This window comes from Heterodontus francisci, chromosome 42 (genome assembly GCF_036365525.1).
Source record: "Heterodontus francisci isolate sHetFra1 chromosome 42, sHetFra1.hap1, whole genome shotgun sequence".
Taxonomy (NCBI): Eukaryota; Metazoa; Chordata; class Chondrichthyes; order Heterodontiformes; family Heterodontidae; genus Heterodontus; species Heterodontus francisci.
This window is the reverse complement of record NC_090412.1, coordinates 18,784,633-18,798,567: the sequence shown is the minus strand read 5'-3', so window position 1 is coordinate 18,798,567 and position 13,935 is coordinate 18,784,633. Positions and strand designations below refer to the sequence as shown.

At 53.7% G+C, this 13,935-nt stretch overlaps 1 protein-coding gene across 3 annotated transcripts in view; it reads left to right on the top strand.

The window, feature by feature from the left end:
* The first annotated feature begins 7,848 nt into the window (after positions 1-7,848).
* The window catches only part of LOC137355495 (mitogen-activated protein kinase 8), a 116,304-nt gene continuing 110,217 nt past the window's right edge, over positions 7,849-13,935 (top strand). For all 3 annotated transcript variants that reach the window (XM_068020691.1, XM_068020692.1, XM_068020693.1), the window contains exon 1: positions 7,849-7,967. The gene's annotated coding sequence lies outside the window, so the exon portion shown is untranslated. The remainder of the gene's footprint in view (positions 7,968-13,935) is intronic.

Here is a 13,935-nt window from a genome sequence, read left to right as displayed (position 1 = left end):
ACAGGCCAGAACCCTCATCCCTGCCTTTCGCGTTGACGCCACACAACCAGACTGATTCCCGTGTGCATGGCATGAGTCGTTGTAATAACGAGCAACAACATTGTAGCTTTATGAGCAAAATTTGTTACTGTTACAACATACAACTGCGAGATTGGATTTTCAACACTTGTGGGGCTGGAAACAGAGAAGGTGAACCAGCTAAATGTGGAGCTCAACATGAGACTGAAGCTCTCCAGCTTGGAATCGGACAGCACCTCATTGGTATCTCATCAAAAGCAGCGTCAGTCTTCCCATTAATTCTGATGAATTTTTTTTGCAGTGGCAAGTGAAAGTGGGTGGGATAGGACTGGTCAATGGCCTTCATATCTAACTAGGGCCAAACCTGGAAGATTCAGATGGTTGGGAGGTGTGATCAGCCATTCCTATATTGGCCAAGCGTGAAGCTCATCATATGTTCATCTGCAGTCAAACCACTGCGACTATAAAATATACCCTATTCAATTAAAGTAAACTTAGATTAAATGCAATAGCATTTCCCAAAATGTTTAGGAAGACAGAACTTGAATTCATATTTGTTTATTAATTTAATATTCTTGGGATACAATCATCAAGAGTTGACTTACATGATATTCGTTTAAAATTAATGAACTCCATTAGAAAAGGCATTGCTCAGAAAGTTTGTACTGTTATATCAAACTTATATTAATGATTAAACAGGTATTGTAGAGAATCACTCTGCACAGTTGGACTCATTTTACCAGGCAGAATAATGGAGGCAGATTTTTGTTCAGTTGGTTGCTTCGTTGGAAGATGAGCTTTGAGCTAAATGACCTTTCCTCTTCTGTGACTTTTCTTGTGGACTATGCAATGCACAACTTATCTACCATGCAGTAAAACACAATACATACCTGAGATAATAATGTCTATCATGTACCAAAGATATGTACACAAGATACAGAGCACCATAGGTAGCAGTAAATGTTTTAATGGTGTAATGCAGTCCACGAGTTCTGATGACGTAATAAATCTCTAAGGTTTATTTTACGATTATGTTTATATTAAATCCATTTGTTCTTCCTGAGCCCCCCACTTAATTAGATTTTGTTTATTGGTGCATGAAATAAGTCCACAATCATTGAAGGTGGCTGGACAAGTTGATAAAGCTTTTAAAGAAGCATGTGAATAGGCTACAAAAGCAGGGAAGTTATGGTAAACATCCACAAATCACTGGTTAGAACTCAGCTCGAGTATGGTGTCCAATTCTGGACACCACGCTTTATAGGAAGGAGGTCAAGGACTTAGAGTGGGTGCAGAGGAGACTTACCAGAATGGTACCAGGATTGAAGGATTTCCAGAGAGACCAGAGAAGCTGGGATTGTTCTCATTAGAGAAGAAAAGGTTAAGGGTAGATTGAATAGATGTGTTCAGAATGATGAGGGGTTTTGATACACAAAATAAGGAGAAACTGTTTTCCCTGGCAGGAGGGTCAGTAGCAGAGGACACAGGCTTAAGATAATTGGCAAAAAAGCCAGAAGGGAGAGAAGGAGAGTTTTTTTGTATTCAGCAAGTTATGATGATCTGGAATGCATTGCCTGAGAGGATGGTTGAAGCAGATTCAATAATAGCTCTCAAAAGGGCAATGGATGATGACACCTTCTGCTTAATGATGCCTCACTGCCATGCTATACCTTTCACCACTTGCCCAGTCAAGACTGCCACAGTGGCAGTATGGCTCTAATCACAAAATCACATCTTGGTCTGTCCCCCTACTAATCTGGCACCTTCTCCTCCTTTGAGCATTTAGTTTATGTTTAGAGGTACAGCACTGAAACAGGCCCTTCGGCCCACCGAGTCTGTGCCGACCATCAACCACCCATTTGTACTAATCCTACACGAATCCTATATTCCTACCACATCCCCACCTGTCCCTATATTTCCCTACCAACTACCTATACTAAGGGCAATTTATAATGGCCAATTTACCTACCAACCTGCAAATCTTTTGGCTTGTGGGAGGAAACCGGAGCACTCGGAGAAAACCCACGCAGACACAGGGAGAACTTGCAAACTCCACACAGGCAGTACCCAGAATTGAACCCGGGTCGCTGGAGCTGTGAGGCTGCGGTGCTAACCACTGCACCACTGTGCCGCCCAAATTGATTTCATCATGTTCTATCCCTCTCACCCTTCTTTCAAAAAACCTTGTTCTCTACTGCCCACCAAAGTGTCATGCCAACTTTCTTAATCAGATATCTTCACTGTTTTCCTCCCTCAGCCCCTGTATGGAGCGACTTCTCATCCTTGATGATGTAAAGATCCATCTCCACTCATTATGCCCTTTCTCCTCTGAGTTCACTGCCTGCTTATCCCCTCTCGGTGTCAAATTTTGTTTCATAATCACTCCTGTGAAGCATCTTGGGACATTTTACTATATTAAAGGCGCTATGTAAATGCAATTTGTTGTAATTATATTTGAAAAGAAAAAATTTACATGCCTATGACAAAGACCAGGGGGAGTGAGACCAATTGGATAGCTCTTTCAAAAAGCCGGCACAGGCGTGATAGGCCGAATGGCCTCCTTCTGTGCAATATGTTTCTATGATTCTGATAAGTAATAAAGACCTAATAAGATAAAGATCATTAGATCCATCTTAGCTTGTCCATCCAAAAAGATCCTACAGTTTACCCACCATAACATGCAACTGCTTTTCACATGGAAATGGTTCATTCGGCCCAACCGTTCCACGCCAGGGCTTATGCTCCACTCAAGACTTTTTAAATGATTCAAAGATTTTATTACCACTCCGTCATCCAAAAGTCCAGTCTACGTTACAATCAATAATTCAGAAATTCCTGACACCAGCTCTAAAGTTTTCCTTTACTTAACGTTAGTAGAAATAAAAATCAGGGGAGATGTAAAACAGGTTGTGAATTCACCATCACCTGTTTCACATTATCACACAAAGTCAAGATCTATTTCCTAGTGTCACTCATTTTTCCTTCTTGTGTGTAGTGCTTTACACTTGTCCATTTTGAATTTCATCTATCGTTGCTCTTCTCAACTTACATATTTGTTGCAACTCATTTTTGTAAATCCTTAGTTGCTCTCTGAGATTTGATCGCCTTCTAGTTTGGTATTGTCTGCAAATTTCATCATTTTACATTGCACTTCTGAATTTAAGTCATTAATGAAGACTAGACATAGTAGGAGTCCCATCGCCATTCTCTGGTACACCCCACTCAGCAACTTGTTCCACTCGTTCTTAATTTCGCTGATAAGTACCCACTGCTTCCTACCCTTCAACCAATTTCTTAGCCATTCCCAAGTTTTCTTCTGAATTTTCACCATTATAAGCTTAACGTTTCACGAGGTGCTTCACCAGAATGTGAGTCAATCTGCACTGTGAGGCTCCCATAGTCCAATTTGAATGCCACATCCTCAAAAACGTCACAGATCTTCCCCTTCTGATATACATTGGGCACTGTTTTTCGAATATTTTCACACATGTAAGACTTAGTTTTAAGCCTGATGATTGATTCTATTATTTTACCCGCCAGATAAGAACATAAGAACTAAGAGCAGGAGTATACCATACGGCCCCTCCAACCTGCTCCACCATTCAATATGATCATGGCTGATCTTTTCCTCAACTTCACATTCCCGCCACTCCCTTGATTCCCTGAGACAGCACAAATCTATCCATCACAGTCTTAAATATACTCAACGATGAAGCATCCACAACTCTCTGGGGTAAAGAATTCCAAAGATTCACAATAAAAACAGAAAGTGCTGGAAACACTCAGCAGGTCTGGCAGCATCTGTGCAGAGATAAGCAGAGTTAACGTTTCAGGTCAGTGACCTTTCATCAGAATCATCAAAGATTCACAACCCTCTAATTGAAGAAATTTCTCCTCATCTCAGTCCTGAATGATCAACCTCTTATTTTGAGATTGTGCCCCCTTGTTCTAGATTCCCCAGCCAGGAATCTGCCCTGTCAAACCCCTTCAGAATCTTATACATTTCAATTAGATCACTTTTCATTCTTCTAAACTCCAGAGACTTTCATCATAGGACAATCCTCTCATCCCAGGAACCAATCAAGTGAAATCTTCGCTGTACCACCTCCAATGCAAGTCAGTATATCTTTCCTTAAGTATGGAGACCAAAACTGCCCTGTACAGTTGTAGCAAGACTTCCTTATTCTTATATTACAATCCCCTTGCAATCAAAACCAACATGCCATTTGCCTTCCAAATTACCAGCACACTAAATTTCTGTCTTCTTTGTACGAATATACCTAAGACTTTCCCAACATCAACATTTAGTAGCTTCACGCCTTTTAAAAAATATTCTGCTTTTCTGTTCTTACCACCAAAGTGACACTTCCCCCCATGATACTCCATCTGCCACCTTGTTGCCCACTCACTTAACTTGTCTATATCTCTTTGCAGCCTCTTTGTGCCCTCTTCACAGCTTACATTTCCACCTAGCTTTGTATTGTCAGCAAACTTGGATACATTACTCTCAATCTGTTCGTCTAAGTCATTAATATATATTGTAAATAGCTGAGGCCCCAGCACTGATTCTTGCAGCACCCCACTAATTACAAGACTAAGAGGTCTGTTCTGTCACTCTTTTGAAAGTGGGCACCATGTTAGCCCATTTCTAATCAACTAAGATCTGCCCAAATTTTGGTGATTCCCACACTATAGCCATCAATACCTTACAAACTCTAACCCTTATTTGTGTGAGGACTTGGGGATCAATATCATCCATCTCTCAGCATTATTTGTTTTGTACTCTCTTAGCATTTCAATAATATCCATTAAATTCAATGGATTCCTGTTAATTGGAGAGAAGCCAGGAGCTGATGATTGTAACTGAAAAGAACTTGGTGTCGTTATAAACTAGAGGTGGGTGGGTAACATCTTTCTCAACAGAAAAAAAAAAGAATTGCTAAGGAAGAAAGGTCTCACATTTATTTAGTGCTTTTCAACTCTTGTGGCATACCAAAGTACTTCCTAGTTCGTTAATTGCTTTACTAAGTTGCCTTGTAACATGGAACCATTCTGCGCATGGGAAGATCCCATAAACATAATTGAATTAAGTGACCAAATAATCTGTTTTGGTTGATGTTTGTTGAAGGATAAATGTTGGCAAGACATCTCGGCTCTTCCTTCAGTGGTATCATGGAATGTTTTGCATTCAACTCGACATAGGGTGAGTGCTCAACTGGCAAATGATGCTAGTAATAATGTAGTATTCACTCACTACTTCTCTGAGGTATCACATTAATCACCAACACATGCATTTTGTAAGAAACACTTTACATTTTGCAACATGAAACTTTGTGATCACTCGTGAAGATAATTCTGTTAATTGATTAGATCAGCACAATAATCAAAGTTTAACTAGGCATTCTTTACACAACCCCAATTTAGCAAGAAACAGACTGCTGCATGAGCAGAGTTGCAAGCTGTTTAAAATTAAACTATCTCATTTTGGAAAACAATTGTGGTTTCTATAAAGGAATTCTTGTGTGAAAATCCATAGAGGAAATGTAACCGCATTTAATGAACAGCTCTGGTGAAATGTGTTTTATTTAATTGTAGAATTCAGCCAGTAATTTTGGTTTATTTAATTACATTTTTCTGTTTTTAGATTGTTTTTTGGGTTCTTAAACAATTATTATTGTGATACAAATAGCTAGTTTTAGAACTTGAATACTGAAAAACAAAGGTTAGTCTGTTAGGCAACGAATGGTAGCTAGACGACAGCCCACTATTGACTTAGCTTCACGAATATTCAGTTTAGTGCACATTTCTGCAACCATAAATGATAAAAGAAAATGTTAAAAAGCAATATTTGTGGAGCACAGTTTCAATTTTCTAATGATAATATAATAAACAGATGAAGTAAGCTGTTCAGTCCATCTTAATTCATCCATCCAGAAAGATCCTAAAGGCTCTCTCTCCATTGTAACATCCAATTATTTTCTAAATTATTCCAGAGTTTCTGCCTCCACTATTCGATCTGGAATCTGTTTCCATGTAAAGAGTAAAATGGATTCATGTTGTAAATGCAGACTCTGTTACAATGCAAAATTTCCCAAATGTGCACCTCTTCAAGGGAAAATGGTGAATTCATAACATAACTGTGAGTAGGGGTTGTTTTTAATAGCACTGCTTTAAAGAGGGAATTGCGTATGGTGATTTTGCCAGGTTGAGAGAGTGGTTTGATATGGGAGTTTCTCAGAGCCTGGCTGAGAGTGAGGGACATGATTTTAGGGAGATTTAGAGAGAGGGAGCGAAAGAATAATAGGCAGAAAGAGACAAAAAAAAAAGAAGGAAAAAAAAAGATAGAAAGAATAATACTAAACTGCTTACAATAATTCCGGCTCCAGACACTCAACCTGCCCTGAAGATCAGCTTAAATAAAAACAAGAAATGCTGGAAATACTCAGCAGGTCAGACAGCATCTGTGGAGAGAGAAGCAGAGTAAAACGTTTCAGGTCAGTGACCTTTCTGAAGAACTGACAAAGGTTAGAAATGTAATAGGTTTTAAGCAAATAACGCGAGGGTGGGGAAAACGATAACACAGAGAATAACATTAAGTATGTTAATGGTGTGCTGAAAGACAAAGTGTTAGTGCAGAGAGGGTGTTAATGGACAGAAAAATTAACAGCCCTGGCCCAAAGCTCAAACATGAACTAAAAACAGTGGGCAGGCACATGATAAAAAAAAATGAATGATGAAACAATCTAAAATAAAATAAAAATAAAAAATAAAAAATTACTACAAATAAAAAGGGGGGCCAGTCATGTTCTGAAATTATTAAACTCAATGTTCAGTCCGGCAGGCTGTAGTGTGTCCAATCGGTAAATGAGATGCTGTTCCTCGAGCTTGCGTTGATGTTCACTGGATCACTGCAGCAAGCCCAGGACAGTGATGTGAGCAAGAGAGCAGAGACGGGGTGTTGAAATGGCAAGTAACCAGAAGCTTGGGGCCATGCTTTTTGACTGAGTAGAGGTGTTCCGCAAAGCGGTCACCCCATCTGCGTTTGGTCTCCCCAATGTAGAGGAGACCGCATTGTGAGCAGCAAATACAGTATACTAAATTAAAAGAAGTACAAGTAAATCACTGCTTCACCTGAAAGGACTGTTTGAGGAGAGAGGAGGTAAAAGGGCAGGTATTACACCTCCTGCGATTGCATGGGAAGGTGCCGTGGGAAGGGGACGAGGTGGTGGGGCTAATGGAGGAGAGAACCAGGGTGTCGCGGAGGGAATGATCCTTTTGGAATGCTGACAGGGGAGAGGAGGGGAAGATGCGTTTGGTAGTGGCATCACACTGGAGGTGGCAAAAATGGCGGAGATCTTCTGAATATGGAGGCCAATGGGGTGGAAAGTGAGGACAAGGGGAACCCTGTCACGGTTCTGGGAGGGAGGGGAAGGGCTGAGGGTAGAGGTGCGGGAAATGGGCCGGACACGATCGAGGGCCCTGTCAACCACAGTGGGGGGGGAGGGGGAAATCCTCGGTTGGGGGAAAAAGGAGGACATATCAGAAGCGCTGTCATGGAAGGTAGCATCATCAGAGCAGATGCGTCGGAGACAGAGAAACTGGGAGAATGGAGTTTCTCTCTCCACAGATGCTGCCAGACCTGCTGAGTATTTCCAGCATTTCTTGTTTTTATTTCAGATTTCCAGCATCTGCAGTATTTTGCTTTGAAATTACTGAAGATCAGCTTCTCCCTCAGAACACAGCGGGCGCGCTCCCGGCGGGTGGCAGTCGAGCGCGGCCGTGACGCATGGAGCGCGCACGCAGGACTGTCCGCGGGGGCGAGCACGCAGGGCTGACGCTGTTTTTGCGCAGTTGCTGAGCGGGGCCGCGATCGGTGGGGATCCGCCGCCGGTTTGTGTCTCCCGCCGCTGCTTTCACTTGTGCCGGGGAGCCGCGGGGCCAAGGAGCGGGTGAGTGAGTGGGCCCGGGTTAATGTTCACCGCGGGGCTGTGTTTACAGCTGGAGATCGGTCGGGCCCGGGGGGGGTGGTGGAATTAGAGGGCAGCTCCTCCCCCCCCCCCCCAGAACCCCCAACTCCCCCTCCCCCCCCCAGAATCTCCCTCCCCCCCCCGTCTCCCTCTCAACCCCCCGTCTCCCTCTCAACCCCCCCCCCCGTCTCCCTCTCAACCCCCCCCCCCGTCTCCCTCTCAACCCCCCCCCCGTCTCCCTCCCCCCCCCCAGTCTTCTCTCCCCCCCCAGTCTTCTCCTCCCCCCCCAGTCTTCTCCTCCCCCCCCAGTCTTCTCCTCCCCCCCCCAGTCTTCTCCTCCCCCCCCCAGTCTTCTCCTCCCCCCCCAGTCTTCTCCTCCCCCCCCCCAGTCTTCTCCTCCCCCCCCCCAGTCTTCTCCTCCCCCCCCCCAGTCTTCTCCTCCCCCCCCCAGTCTTCTCCCCCCCCCCCAGTCTTCTCCCCCCCCCCCCAGTCTTCTCCTCCCCCCCAGTCTTCTCCTCCCCCCCCCAGTCTTCTCCTCCCCCCCCCCAGTCTTCTCCTCCCCCCCCAGTCTTCTCCTCCCCCCCCCCAGTCTTCTCCTCCCCCCCCCCAGTCTTCTCCTCCCCCCCCCAGTCTTCTCCTCCCCCCCCCCAGTCTTCTCCCCCCCCCCAGTCTTCTCCCCCCCCCCCCAGTCTTCTCCCCCCCCCCCCCAGTCTTCTCCCCCCCCCCCCGTCTTCTCCCCCCCCCCCCGTCTTCTCCCCCCCCCCCGTCTTCTCCCCCCCCCCGTCTTCTCCCCCCCCCCCCGTCTTCTCCCCCCCCCCCGTCTTCTCCCCCCCCCCCCCGTCTTCTCCCCCCCCCCCCCGTCTTCTCCCCCCCCCCCCCCGTCTTCTCCCCCCCCCCCCCCCGTCTTCTCCCCCCCCCCCGTCTTCTCTCCCCCCCCCCGTCTTCTCTCCCCCCCCCCGTCTTCTCTCCCCCCCCCCCGTCTTCTCCCCCCCCCGTCTTCTCCCCCCCCCCGTCTTCTCCCCCCCCCCCGTCTTCTCCCCCCCCCCCGTCTTCTCCCCCCCCCCCCGTCTTCTCCCCCCCCCCCCGTCTTCTCCCCCCCCCCCCCGTCTTCTCCCCCCCCCCCCCGTCTTCTCCCCCCCCCCCGTCTTCTCCCCCCCCCCCCCCGTCTTCTCCCCCCCCCCCCCCGTCTTCTCCCCCCCCCCGTCTTCTCCCCCCCCGTCTTCTCCCCCCCCCCCGGTCTTCTCCCCCCCCCCCCCCGGTCTTCTCCCCCCCCCCCCCGGTCTTCTCCCCCCCCCGTCTTCTCCCCCCCCCCCCCCCCCGTCTTCCCCCCCCCCCCGTCTTCCCCCCCCCCCGTCTTCCCCCCCCCCCCCGTCTTCCCCCCCCCCCGTCTTCTCTCCCCCCCCCGTCTTCTCTCCCCCCCCCCGTCTTCTCTCCCCCCCCCCCGTCTTCTCTCCCCCCCCCCGTCTTCTCTCCCCCCCCCCGTCTTCTCTCCCCCCCCCCCGTCTTCTCCCCCCCCCCCCCGTCTTCTCCCCCCCCCCCCGTCTTCTCCCCCCCCCCCGTCTTCTCCCCCCCCCCCGTCTTCTCCCCCCCACCCCCCGTCTTCTCCCCCCCACCCCCCGTCTTCTCCCCCCACCCCCCGTCTTCTCCCCCCCACCCCCCGTCTTCTCCCCCCCACCCCCCGTCTTCTCCCCCCCACCCCCCGTCTTCTCCCCCCCACCCCCCGTCTTCTCCCCCCCACCCCCCGTCTTCTCCCCCCCACCCCCGTCTTCTCCCCCCACCCCCGTCTTCTCCCCCCCACCCCCCGTCTTCTCCCCCCCACCCCCCGTCTTCTCCCCCCCACCCCCCGTCTTCTCCCCCCCACCCCCCGTCTTCTCCTCCCCCCCAGTCTTCTCCTCCCCCCACCAGTCTTCTCCTCCCCCCCCCCCAGTCTTCTCCTCCCCCCCCCAGTCTTCTCCTCCCCCCCCCCCCAGTCTTCTCCTCCCCCCCCCCCCAGTCTTCTCCTCCCCCCCCCCCCAGTCTTCTCCTCCCCCCCCCCCCAGTCTTCTCCTCCCCCCCCCCCAGTCTTCTCCTCCCCCCCCCCAGTCTTCTCCTCCCCCCCCCAGTCTTCTCCTCCCCCCCCCCAGTCTTCTCCTCCCCCCCCCAGTCTTCTCCTCCCCCCCCCCAGTCTTCTCCTCCCCCCCCTCCCCCAGTCTTCTCCTCCCCCCCCTCCCCCAGTCTTCTCCTCCCCCCCCTCCCCCAGTCTTCTCCTCCCCCCCCTCCCCCAGTCCTCCTCCCCCCCCCCCAGTCTTCTCCTCCCCCCCCCCCAGTCTTCTCCTCCCCCCCCCCCCAGTCTTCTCCTCCCCCCCCCCCAGTCTTCTCCTCCCCCCCCCCCCAGTCTTCTCCTCCCCCCCCCCCAGTCTTCTCCTCCCCCCCCCAGTCTTCTCCTCCCCCCCCCTCCTCCCATCCCGTCTTCCTCCCCCCACCCCTCCCATCCCCGTCTTCCTCCCCCCCCCTCCCATCCCCGTCTTCCTCCCCCCCCCCTCCCATCCCCGTCTTCCTCCCCCCCCCTCCATCCCCGTCTTCCTCCCCCCCCCTCCCATCCCCGTCTTCCTCCCCCCCCCCTCCCATCCCGTCTTCCTCCCCCCCCCTCCCCCCCCCTCCCCCCTTCTCCTTTTTCCTCCCCCCCCCACCCCCCTTCTCCTTTTTCCTCCCCCCCCCACCCCCCTTCTCCTTTTTCCTCCCCCCCCACCCCCCTTCTCCTTTTTCCTCCCCCCCACCCCCCTTCTCCTTTTTCCTCCCCCCACCCCCCCTTCTCCTTTTTCCTCCCCCCCACCCCCCTTCTCCTTTTCCTCCCCCCCCCCACCCCCCTTCTCCTTTTCCTCCCCCCCCCACCCCCCTTCTCCTTTTTCCTCCCCCCCCCACCCCCCTTCTCCTTTTTCCTCCCCCCCCCACCCCCCTTCTCCTTTTTCCTCCCCCCCCCACCCCCCTTCTCCTTTTCCTCCCCCCCCACCCCCCTTCTCCTTTTTCCTCCCCCCCCCACCCCCCTTCTCCTTTTTCCTCCCCCCCCCACCCCCCTTCTCCTTTTTCCTCCCCCCTTCTCCTTTTTCCTCCCCCCCCCACCCCCCACCCCCCTTCTCCTTTTTCCTCCCCCCCCACCCCCCTTCTCCTTTTTCCTCCCCCCCCCCACCCCCCTTCTCCTTTTTCCTCCCCCCCCCCACCCCCCTTCTCCTTTTTCCTCCCCCCCCACCCCCCTTCTCCTTTTTCCTCCCCCCCCCCACCCCCCTTCTCCTTTTTCCTCCCCCCCCCCCCCCTTCTCCTTTTTCCTCCCCCCCCCCCCCTTCTCCTTTTTCCTTCCCCCCCCCCCCTTCTCCTTTTTCCTCCCCCCCCCCCCTTCTCCTTTTTCCTCCCCCCCCCCCCCTTCTCCTTTTCCTCCCCCCCCCCCCTTCTCCTTTTTCCTCCCCCCTTCTCCTTTTTCCTCCCCCCCCCTCCTTTTTCCTCCCCCCCCCCTCCTTTTTCCTCCCCCCCACCCCCCTTCTCCTTTTTCCTCCCCCCCACCCCCCTTCTCCTTTTTCCTCCCCCCCCCTTCTCCTTTTTCCTCCCCCCCCCACCCCCCTTCTCCTTTTTCCTCCCCCCCCACCCCCCTTCTCCTTTTCCTCCCCCCCCACCCCCCTTCTCCTTTTTCCTCCCCCCCCACCCCCCTTCTCCTTTTTCCTCCCCCCCCACCCCCCTTCTCCTTTTTCCTCCCCCCCCCACCCCCCTTCTCCTTTTTCCTCCCCCCCACCCCCCTTCTCCTTTTTCCTCCCCCCCCACCCCCCTTCTCCTTTTTCCTCCCCCCCCACCCCCCTTCTCCTTTTTCCTCCCCCCCACCCCCTTCTCCTTTTTCCTCCCCCCCCCACCCCCCTTCTCCTTTTTCCTCCCCCCCCACCCCCCTTCTCCTTTTTCCTCCCCCCCCCTTCTCCTTTTTCCTCCCCCCCCCACCCCCCTTCTCCTTTTTCCTCCCCCCCCCCTTCTCCTTTTTCCTCCCCCCCCCCCTTCTCCTTTTTCCTCCCCCACCCCCCTTCTCCTTTTCCTCCCCCCCCCCACCCCCCTTCTCCTTTTTCCTCCCCCCCCCACCCCCCTTCTCCTTTTTCCTCCCCCCCCCCACCCCCCTTCTCCTTTTTCCTCCCCCCCCCCTCCTTTTTCCTCCCCCCCCCACCCCCCTTCTCCTTTTTCCTCCCCCCCCCCCACCCCCCTTCTCCTTTTTCCTCCCCCCCCCCCACCCCCCTTCTCCTTTTTCCTCCCCCCCCCCACCCCCCTCTCCTTTTTCCTCCCCCCCCCCACCCCCTTCTCCTTTTTCCTCCCCCCCCCCCACCCCCCTTCTCCTTTTTCCTCCCCCCCCCACCCCCCTTCTCCTTTTTCCTCCCCCCCCCCACCCCCCTTCTCCTTTTTCCTCCCCCCCCCCACCCCCCTTCTCCTTTTTCCTCCCCCCCCCACCCCCCTTCTCCTTTTCCTCCCCCCCCCCACCCCCCTTCTCCTTTTTCCTCCCCCCCCCACCCCCCTTCTCCTTTTTCCTCCCCCCCCCCACCCCCCTTCTCCTTTTTCCTCCCCCCCCCACCCCCCTTCTCCTTTTTCCTCCCCCCCACCCCCCCTTCTCCTTTTTCCTCCCCCCCACCCACCCCCCCTTCTCCTTTTTCCTCCCCCCCCACCCACCCACCCCCCCTTCTCCTTTTTCCTCCCCCCCCACCCACCCACCCCCCCTTCTCCTTTTTCCTCCCCCCCCACCCACCCACCCCCCCTTCTCCTTTTTCCTCCCCCCCCACCCACCCACCCACCCCCCCTTCTCCTTTTTCCTCCCCCCCCACCCACCCACCCCCCCTTCTCCTTTTTCCTCCCCCCCCACCCACCCACCCCCCCTTCTCCTTTTTCCTCCCCCCCCACCCACCCACCCCCCCTTCTCCTTTTTCCTCCCCCCCCCACCCACCTTCTCCTTTTTCCCCCCCCACCCACCACCCACCCCCCTTCTCCTTTTTCCTCCCCCCCCACCCACCCCCCTTCTCCTTTTTCCTCCCCCCCCACCCACCCCCCTTCTCCTTTTTCCTCCCCCCCCACCCACCCACCCCACCCCCCTTCTCCTTTTTCCTCCCCCCCCACCCACCCACCCACCCACCCCCCTTCTCCTTTTTCCTCCCCCCCACCCCCCCTCTCCTTTTTCCTCCCCCCCACCCCCCCTTCTCCTTTTTCCTCCCCCCCCCACCCAACCCCCCCTTCTCCTTTTTCCTCCCCCCCCTACCCCCCCTTCTCCTTTTTCCTCCCCCCCCCCACCCACCCCCCCTTCTCCTTTTTCCTCCCCCCCACCCACCCCCCCCCCCTTCTCCTTTTCCTCCCCCCCCACCCACCCCCCCTTCTCCTTTTTCCTCCCCCCCCACCCACCCCCCTTCTCCTTTTCCCTCCCCCCCCACCCACCCCCCTTCTCCTTTTTCCTCCCCCCCCACCCACCCCCCTTCTCCTTTTTCCTCCCCCCCCACCCACCCCCCTTCTCCTTTTTCCTCCCCCCCCACCCACCCCCCTTCTCCTTTTTCCTCCCCCCCACCCACCCACCCCCCTTCTCCTTTTTCCTCCCCCCCACCCACCCCCCTTCTCCTTTTTCCTCCCCCCCCCACCCACCCCCCTTCTCCTTTTTCCTCCCCCCCACCCACCCCCCTTCTCCTTTTTCCTCCCCCCCCACCCACCCCCTTCTCCTTTTTCCTCCCCCCACCCCCCCCCTTCTCCTTTTTCCTCCCCCCCACCCCCCCCTTCTCCTTTTTCCTCCCCCCCCCCACCCAACCCCCCCTTCCTTTTTCCTCCCCCCCTTCTCCTTTTTCCTCCCCCCCTACCCCCCCCTTCTCCTTTTTCCTCCCCCCCTACCCCCCCTTCTCCTTTTTCCTCCCCCCCCCCACCCACCCCCCCCTTCTCCTTTTTCCTCCCCCTTCTCCTTTTTCCTCCCCCTTCTCCA